Here is an 8,133-nt window from a genome sequence, read left to right as displayed (position 1 = left end):
TAAAAAAGCAAATGCACAAATAATTGACAAATATCCAGTAAAATGACTTGCTTAGCACACATGCAAACAAAACCTAATATAGACACTTTTTTGAGTTAATAAGCATGCTAACAGGAAAAAAGTCAAACAACCAACAACGGAATTCAGAAAGGAAAGACCAGGATGAAGAAATTTTTAGCCCATGTTCTACATAATCAGAATATTCATTAGCATTCTGACTACTGCCCTGAATCTATTCACTGTCATCAGTCACTGGTTATTTTGAAAGAGATCATTGTGTGAAGTCAAGGGGGAAAAGCTTCTTAAAAAGATGCTCTAGCCCCGTGATTTTCTTCATGGCTGAAAGAACTCACAAGTGAACAGACTGAAGAATGGTAATCCTGATCTGTTTTTGAATGTTTGTATTCTGCTTTGAAATTAAATTATTCTGGAAGGTTTTATTTAAAAAAAGGAATTGGGCTCTGTGGAGGTACTCTGCATTTTCTCTAGCCTGATGTGTTGATATATGACAGCTACAGCAAGTTCCTTTTCTGCCCATTGTGCCAAGGAAAATTTTTTTGTCCCAGGCCACTCCCACCTGGATGGCCATTACCTGAACTACCTGCTTCATCATTAGACTGAGCTTTTATGATAGGATCCTCGGAACAAATAACACTAGTAGTAGTTATCACATCACACATTAAATAGAGCCAGTAGTCTTGAGGGTATGTTCACATCCATACACAGTTGTACAGATCCACTGAAATTAATTGTCTCTTTTCTGTCTTTGATTTCCTTCTCGAAAGATGTAATACCAGGACTTGTTTTCATGGCATTAAGAAAATGTTTCACTTCAGTATTTAGAAAAATGGAGGAACACAAAAGCTTCGGATTGTAAGTGAAAGTTTGTGCTAAAGACTTGAATTTGTTCCTGGAGTTCATAATGTTCTTGCTGGGTCCATTCTCTGCCTGATGAAAAATGATGCCAGCAGAAAAATTTTACAAAATACAACAATATTTTTTTCCAGCCTTCCTTGTCTTTCTTTTTTCTGCCGTGCTAAGCCAGTGGGTTCCCAGCAGGTTCCTAGTCACAGGCCAGTCAAGTTATGGACCATGCAGAAACTTCTTTGACAAGGCAAGGTCAGTGACATCAACTTCTACAAAATACAATACATTTGTTAAAATGGGACTAATTAAGAAGGATGATTGCAAGGTCACAACACAGAGAATAAATTAATAGCCAGAAATAGAGCAGCTGCTGTGACTATATGAGACACATAAGGAGCGCTGTATTTTCAGCATCTGCATTCATCAGTAGCAGGAATTGAGGAATTCCAGCATTTTTCTTTTCTTTTCTGACACAAGTGAAACTTTCACTAGTCTAATCCACATGATAAAAGGCCAACCTGGTGATTTTGTTACCACCTTGAACCTTCACCAAAGGAAGTTAGTCGTGGAAAGTTCATGATGAAATATTCTCAACCTACCTCTTATCCCACAAGGTCAATAGAGGCCTAAGTTCCTGATTGTCTCTTCTTTCTATGGAAAGGGCAAAAATGATACAAGCTTGCAACCACAAGAATAGGCAATATTTTATTTTCTACTAAAATTGTGATTAATACATGGTGATGAAATTACCATGCTCTGCAGGAGGCATGGGACAACTGAGAAGAATTTTAAAAATTAGTGCAAATCTGCATGGGGTAGAAAGATAACATTTTGCACAGAGAAAGAGAAATTAAAGACAACTATAGTGTTCTATGATTTTTTTTCAAAGCAGCATTAGTTAATGGGAAATCTGTTAAAATGTTTTGGATCATTCTCCTGGAGTTTTGCAGTGCCTACTTTGAAAAGTGACTGAAAGTGGACTTTTGTTCAAGTGCAGTCAGTGTCTCATGCTATATGTACTTGTTCCATGGAAAAATATCCTTGGAATGTTCTTATACAATATTTAAATCCAAACAGAGGTAAAAAGAACCTGTGGTGTAAGCTATGAAGACCCAAATATCCTGGTTATAATTAAAACTTCACATAGTGCTTTTCACTTTGTAACATTGTAGCTGCAGCTTTTAGGTATCTTGACGGTCTAACAAAGGTGCCATGTAGATAGACATAAATAGACATTTATTTCTCTGTACATATTTACATGTTAATGTTTCCTGAAAAGTAAATAGAATTTAGAAAAATGCAAGGTTTATTCACCAATGAAATTCTTAAAATACTTATAATCTATACAATGTAGTTGAAATTTTCACTATCTCCAAAGGAAAAATTGATTGTATAATACAATACCTCTCTCAAAAGCTTTCCTTCTGTAAATTGACCAACAGCACTCAAAGAAACAGATCTTCTGCTCAGTGTGCTTTAGTTAATTAGTCTACTTAACACTCAATCTAAGCTAGTTGTTGCCTATTTATACCTGACTCAATCATACAAATGTGATTTACAGGATAAGTTCTTTACAGAAAATTTCAATGCATGTACAAAATTTCACATTACACTCATTACAGAGAAGGATGTTATAACTAGAATCAACTTTGGGCTCACAAAAATGTTGCTGATTGTGTGAAAATATGAACAGTAGTCCATATAGATCTTATGAATGGATGACATAAGCAATATTACTTAAATGAACAACTATCTGTATTTGCAGCTATCAGTTTTGCATAGGTTGATATTGTTTTGCATAGACTCTTACTTATGTATATGCAGTAGCATGAGCACTGCACTGCCTCTTACAAGAGGAGTCTCAATGCATGACATCAACCTTGATAATCAAATGGATTAATTAGACAAGCAGTGTTGATGTAACTTGGAAAAGCCTATATCCAGCACTATTTTCTTAACAGAGGAAATGTAACTATGAAGTGGTTTTGGAGGTGGGACTTAAAGTAACTCACACAGGCAGAGGGAAAGAGACTCTGAATATAAGATCCTTTGGAAATGTTCTGATGTTTCATTAATATGCTTGTCTAGCCAGAATTTATAAAATATTTTGTAGATAAAGATAGCCCAATTCTTTGTAATACTTATTCCTCAGTATAAAAATTTAAGATAGCTGTTTTTTCAGCCTGAAAACCTGGAAAAAAACACTGCAAAAGCATAAAATGTGTAAAGCAGTGCTTCATAATAGTTAGGGTTAAGTGAAGAATCTTCTGCTTTAGCACAGAAATTGTAATGACCTTAAACGATCACCAATGTTTTTTTCCTAGATTTTTCTTTTTTTAAATAGTAACTATGTCAATATACTGCACTATCAGTTCAGAAGGATAATTGTAATCCACAAAAGTTTTAAGAAGTCAGGAAGAGTTTAAAGTTTTAATCTAACATATGCCAGGTTAGATTTTTTTAATCCAGTACTTTCACAATTTGGAATGATGTAGACCAAAGAAATCTTCCATGTTTTCTATGTGTATACATTTTCTTATTCTGTGTATCAAATTATGACACATGAAATTTTCACAGATGAAAGTGAAGTCTTAATAATTATTACAAACTGGTTTTCATATAGAAAAGAAGAGTTAACATCTTGCACAGTAGTGGGCTAAGAAGCAATCCATGGCAATTCATAGAAGATCATGCAATTGATACTTGAATAACTAAGATAATTTTCCAGATAATGATCTACATTGGATGTAGTTGATTGTGCCTTCAAGTGTGCAAACTCGTGAACAAACATAGCATCAAATAATTTATTCCTCATCACCATCCTGGAAACAAGAATCTAGACAGATTCAAAGCATGAACTAAAAACACTTCCACAATTCTCACTTCTGCAATTTTTGTTAAATTTAGAAATAAACATTTTCAAATATCATTTTCCTCAAGCCATGACACCATTGGGTCTCTGTATATCAACATTCAAGTTTCTGTTTTTTAATTAATTGCATGAAGGATCTGGCCCAGTAGCATGAATAGCACATACAGAATTAAAAAAAAATAAGAAAAGGACAACAGCATTAGTCTTCTGACAAAGGCCACCTTCAACTGAAAATATGTGATTGCATTATTAGTTGTAATTTATTGCAAACAAATTGCAATATTTATTACAAATAAAAGATAAATTTGTTGCTTTAAGTGTTTTTAGGAAATAAATCCATATTTTAATTTTAATTTATAGTGGCAAGTAACATATATATTTACTTGTATGGAAACTTTCTTTATGTATGATCAAGCTTTCTTATGTCCAAGGTAAGAAATAACAATCAGGAAGATTTGTAAAAAAAGAAGACTTCTCTTTTCTTTTCTTTCCTCTTCTTTTTCTTCTCACTGAATACCATACAATAAAGGAAACTGTCTGGGAACAACTCATAACATTCCTTAGTTTTGAAAGTTGAAATTCTACTGCAGTTTCCTCACCACAGTGAAAAAAATTATAAATAACATCATGCAGCCACCGTGGGCTGATATTTGCCATGCAGCACAAAGATGGTATGCAAATAAGATTTGCATCTTGTTCTGCTGTCTAAATAAAGCTGAAGTCCAACTAAATCTACCAATAAATAGCATAATTTGAAAATAGGAAAAAAATTAATATAGATATGACTTAATACTGTTTTTAGCTAAGCTATACACTCCTAGAAGCCCTATTATAAGTGAAGAGATAGGTTGTGTTTACACCAAAATTTTGACAAGTGGATCTACATTTTTTTTCTATTTAATAAAAACCATTTTATCATTGATTTTCTCATCTCACTTGTTACACAATTATGAAACCCACCTATTTTATCAGTCTGTTCATACTACAATGAATATTAGGAGAAAAGATAAAGCACTGTGTTAACTCAAGAATACCTTATTATAGTCACATTGCCTATGTAGCTGAAAAATCAACATATGAATAAATATAAACAAACTGGGAAAAGTCATTGAGAATGATTGTTAAATACATGGTAAGAATCTTCACATTATTGTTCAACTAAAGGTAGAACAAGTGTCCTTGTTCAAATTTTGTGCAGTTTCATTTACTTCTTGTAATTTTGGTTTTACATTTACTGTTTTGAAATGCCAGGACCCAGACTGAATGATACTACAGCAGCAAAAAATTCTCCAAGAAAGACAAGTTAAAATTTATAATATGTTTATGACAGACATGGTGATCAGGCATATGTGAGCTATAAGCCATAAGAACTACTGGGAACACTAGATGAGAAACAGAAACACTGATGATTTTTCATTTACATTACCATAAAAAGAATTTTTAAAAAATCAATACTAAAAATGAGCAAATAAAGATTCTAGGTGAGGCTGGTTTTGGAGAGCAAGTTCCTGTATGTTTACAGTACTAATGGCTAGATACAGATTTCAGTGTTGCTTAGGTGTCCTAGGCATTCTGTGTTAAACTGGGGTGTTTGAACTTGGGTATATTTCCTCCATGGTATAATATAGATGAACTGTGACAGACTAATAAATACAAAGAAGGATGTATTTAATAACACATCCTCCAGACTTCTAAGGGCAGGTCTTCAAGGAATCCTTAGTCTAACACTGTGTAAAATACTAATACTAATTTAACACTAATGTGTTAATTCTGAACACTACCACTTGCATTTATTAAAGCATACACACACATGTGTGTGCACATACAGGTCTATAGTGTTTATTTTGAACAAAAAATATTTTTCTTTGATTTGCATTTCCGAACAATGTTTTGTATACCAGTCTCTTCAACACTTAAGCTAAGATGCATGAGAACTTCACAAGCAAAATTGTTCACCACAGACCTGATAAAGTTTTATTTTTCATATGCCTTTCCCATTTAGAGGAAAGCTATCCACATTAAAAGACTAGCCCCACTAGACTTGCTAATTAAGCCTTGGCTGCAGCCAGAATGGTAAACCTCTTTAAACTAAAATGCCATTTAAAAGAGCTGAAATACTAAAAATGTTGTGTCAGATTTGTAAAGGATTTAATTATTTTTGTGTGTGTCTGTCTAAGAAACCGTTGTCAATATTCCTCTGCAGCTCTTCGGTCAGCAGGGAATCTTTATGCTAACAGAGAAAGACAGCATCTTTACACACTTCAGGACTCTTGTCAGTGCAAATGGAATTTGGAATAACAAGAACTTAGGAGTCTCTTACCAAAAGTGCAGGCTAGTTACAAGGTTAATTCTGATTAATGGTAATGGGGAAATGCTTAAATTCTCTGTGCACAGGTACTATTAAGAGACCTCTTGAAATGTAAATACCTGGCTAAGAAAGAACCAAAAGGCAGCAGAAAACTATTTCACTGTGCATTAAGGGCAAAATTGTGCTTTTTCATCTTTCCTCTTTAACTTCTGTGAAAAAAAGTTAGATGGGAACTGAAAAAGGGTAAATATGTATCAGATACAGCATGTTCTAACATGTATAGGGATTAAATGTACATCTGCATTTTAGCAAAACTATAACAGTAATAATTCTGTGATTCTGTACTTTATTCCTGACAAAAATTGTCTACATTTTGATTATGTTAGGCAGTCCTTCAGCACCAAAGATTTTTCCATCCTTTGACTGCACTTGTTTTGTCCATTAGGTAGGGATTAAATAACCACATGTAGAAGATCATTAATTAGCACTTGGAAAGCTTTACCTTCCCCTCTTCCAGCCAGTGAAAAACCAAAGGCGACAAATGGTGTTCCGGTACAAATTTTCTTATGAGAATGACTAACAATAGGTCAAATATTTTTCCTGCTTTGGGCATTTTAATATATAACAAAAAGAATGCAGATCTATTTTATGGCACATACCAGGTATTTAAGATCTTCTGTATACATTGAGTATCCTTATTAGCCACATTTCTCTCTCTCACTAGAATACTATTTGTGGTGGAACATAAAATTGACTGGGAAGAATGGCAGAATAAGTGCACTAAGGGGGAGGGAGGAAGCACCTGTGTGGATGAGCTAGTGCTGTGGGTTAACCCTGGCAGGCAGATGAGTCCCACACAGCTGCTCACTCACTCCCCACATCCCCCATCCTCAGTGGGATGGGGGCAGAGGAAAGGAAGAATAAAAGCAATAATACTTGGGAGTCAAAGTTGTTGTTGTTTGTTGCTGCTGTTTTTATTAACAACAGTAATAGTAGCAGTAATAATAATAATAAACAATTCATTAATAAGTCAAGGATAAGTGGAAGAGAAAACAAAATGAAACAAGGCAAGTGATGCAAAAGCAATCACTCACCACCTCCCATGGCTAGAGAGATGCCTAGCGACTTCCTGAGCAAAAGGTGCCTGACACTCCTAAAACCCTTTCTTTTTCCTTTTATTGCTGACCATGATGTTATAAGGTTTGGAATATATCTTTGGTTAGTTTGGGTCATCTGCTCATTTGTGTCCCTTCCCAAACTAGTGCACACCCCTAATCTATTCACTGTGGGAGTAGAGTGCAAAACAGAGAAGTCCTTTATGTTAGGTTTAGAAGTTTTCATTTCAGCTTCTGCAAGATGCATCTGACTGATTATTATAATTCCAAAATACTATATTATAAAAAGGTCTAAAGTTCAGATGTTGTGCTATGAATTTGATGCTTGTTGTACTAGAAAGCAATGCCGTAAGGCACATTTCAAAATATTCCAAAGCAACCTTTTCTTGTATTCTAGTGTGACTATTTAACTATAGACAGTTTGCAATGAATTCAAATGAATAGAAAGATTTGTTCCAATTTCTGTGGTAGCAAACCCCTACCATTTAAACTCAAAACTTTTGAAGACCATGAGATGTTCTTCAAAATGTCGTAAAATTAACTTGAAAAATACAAGACTTTTTGAAATGTATCATCTTAGTTTCTTTTCTCTTGCCATCTGATGTTGGTGCATGCATGTATTCTATTACTACTTTTAGTAAATTCCATATTTAAGCAAATGCCATTATTACTTTTTTGTTCTTGTATTTTAATCCATGAAGGTTAGACATACACACTGGTGTGTAGGGGGGGGAAGCTCTGGTTCCCACATACCTCTATGATTGTAGTATCTGGGGTTTTCAGAAAAGAGGCAAATTTCTGAAGGGCCTATAATATGAACTGCCCACCTATACTGGGCCTGGTTAGGGTAGAGTTCATTTTCTTCAAAGCAGCTCATATTTGTAAGAATTTTTAACCTAAACAGTACTGATAATACACTGATGTTCTAGCTCTTGCTGCACACTGTTTCCTGTTAGATGTTTTAGAAGCAT

This window comes from Phaethon aethereus (genome assembly GCF_964289735.1).
Source record: "Phaethon aethereus genome assembly, chromosome: Z".
Lineage (NCBI taxonomy): Eukaryota > Metazoa > Chordata > Aves > Phaethontiformes > Phaethontidae > Phaethon > Phaethon aethereus.
Note: the sequence above shows the minus strand (reverse complement) of the source record.